The sequence below is a fragment of the Cebus imitator genome, unplaced genomic scaffold (genome assembly GCF_001604975.1).
Source record: "Cebus imitator isolate Cc_AM_T3 unplaced genomic scaffold, Cebus_imitator-1.0 Scaffold361, whole genome shotgun sequence".
NCBI classification, from domain to species: domain Eukaryota; kingdom Metazoa; phylum Chordata; class Mammalia; order Primates; family Cebidae; genus Cebus; species Cebus imitator.
Genome location: NW_016107676.1, coordinates 1,461,422 through 1,463,813, shown reverse-complemented (window position 1 = coordinate 1,463,813; position 2,392 = coordinate 1,461,422).

The following is a 2,392-nucleotide window of genomic DNA, read 5'->3' as shown; positions in this document are numbered from 1 at the left end:
TCCAAAGGGCCACCATGCATAAACTAATATACAATAAATCTGTGGTATTAAAATTCTATGGACGGAAGGAAGTGATTAGAAAAAGCATGTCCAGAATACTCTTTAGGTGGTTATAATTTTTTTAAAAGTTGAAAAATACTGCTCTCTGTGTTCATGCGCCTCATGTAGTGGGCCCTGGCAAAATCATTTTTACAACTCTTTTAAACCCTTTTTCCATTCATGTCATAAAATCATTATGTGGGTCATATATATAGGCAGGGCGATTAGTTTCCATCCAGTGTTTGCTTGCATGCAGACATTGCTTCTATCCTTCAGGACAGATTATCTGATTTTTAAGGTATGATTCAAAGATAGAGCAAAAGACTGAGCATGATTTGCGTTACTACCTCAATAAATATTGAGGGTGAATTTCTTCTACTTTTAAATATTAGACAAAAATTATAAAAAGACAGAGAATGCTGTTTTTTTGTCATCTTTGAATCCAATATTTTGAAAAAAATTAAGCAGATATTTTTGGTTTATATTATTTTATCACAGAATATGGTCTAAATGTCCCTTTCCTGTTTATTAAGCAAGATAAAGCAAAGAAAAACAAAAAGCAAAGCACATATAGCAAGTGACTCAGAATAATAACAGACTTGTCAGCAAAATGTAGTCAGTTTTTCGAAAGACTTACACAGATTCTATTCCTGAAAACTGTATACTTTAAACCACAGAAACAAATTAAATACTCAAATAGCAAAGTTATTATCCCAAGAGCCTAGGTTAGACTGGACAAGCCATTACTGGCTGCAAAGTATGACAACTTTCAAATGCCCATCCCAACTATTACTTTTCCAACTGTGCTGGAAGCCCCATTATAGCACTCACAGGGCTTTGTTGCAGTTTACTAACCAAACGATGATTTCCAAAATGAACCAGTTCATCAGTGTTTAATATAGGTAATCTGTTTTAAGCCACAGACTAATAAAATGTTTAAGGTACAGTTAATTAAATAGATAATTAATTTGATTTTTCATTATATTGTGATTCTGATTATATTATGCACACATACACACTCATTATAAGTACAAAATACACAAGACAAATACAAAATGAGCGTAATAGAATGTAGTACACACATGTATATTTCCTCAGTTTCTGAACTTGTGAATATGTTATATTACAAGGCAAAAGGAAATAAAGATTTCAGATGAAACTGAGATTGCTAATTAACCGACCTTAAAATAAAGAGATTATTCTGGATTAGCCAGAGGCCAAAAGTAAACACAAGTGACCATATATAAGAAAGAGGGAGGCAGAAAAGTCAGAAATTAAGAAATGGCATCCTGAAAAAGAATCACTTGGCCATTGCTGACTTTTAAGATAAAAAGGTACCATAAACCAAGGACGGAGGGAGCTTGCTAGGAACTGGAAAGAGTGAGAAAATAGATTCTACCCTAGAGTCTGCTATATTATTTCACTCCCACATTGCAGTAAAGAAATACCAGAGATTGTGTGATTTAGAAAATCAAAAGGGGTTTAATTGGCTCATGGCTCTGGTTCTGCAGGCTGTATAGGAAGCATGATGCTGGCATCTGCTAGGCTTCTGGGAATGCCCCAGAAAATTTATAATCATAGCAGAAGGCAAAAAGGAAAGAGGCATGTTACCTGGCCAGAGCAGGGGCAAGAGAGAGTGAGGGCAGTGGTGCTACATACTTTGAAATGATGAGATCTCATGAGTACTAACTACCTTGAGGACAGTAGCAAGAGGGATGGTACCAAATCATTCATGATGTATCCATCCCCATGATCCAATCATCCAATCACCTCCCACCAGGTCCCACCTCCAACACCAGGCATATTTGTCTGTTCTCCCGCTGCTAATAAAGACATACCCAAGACTGTGTAATTTGTAAAGAAAAGAGGTTACTTATTTATTTACTTTTTAGTAGAGAGAGGGTTTCACCATGTTGGCCAGGCTTGTCTTGAAACCCTGAACTCATGATCCAACTGACTCGGCTTCCCAAAGTGCTGGGATTACAGGCGTAAGCCACCATACCAGGCCCAAGACTGGGTAATTTAGAAAAGAGGTTTAATTGACTCACAGTTCTACATGGATTGGGAGGCCTCACAATCATGTAGGAAGGCAAAGGAGGAGCAAAGTCATGTCTTGGCAGTGGGCAAGAGAGCATGTGCAGGGGAACTCCCCTTCATAAAACCATCAGACCTCTGGAGACTCATTCAGTATCACAAGAACCACATGGCAAAGACCTGCCCTCAAGATTCAATTACCTCCCAATGGCTGCCTCCCATGACACATGGGAATTATGGGAGCTACAACTCAAGATGAGATTTGGGTGCAGACACAGCCAAACCAAATTACCGGGGATTACATTTCAATATGAGATTT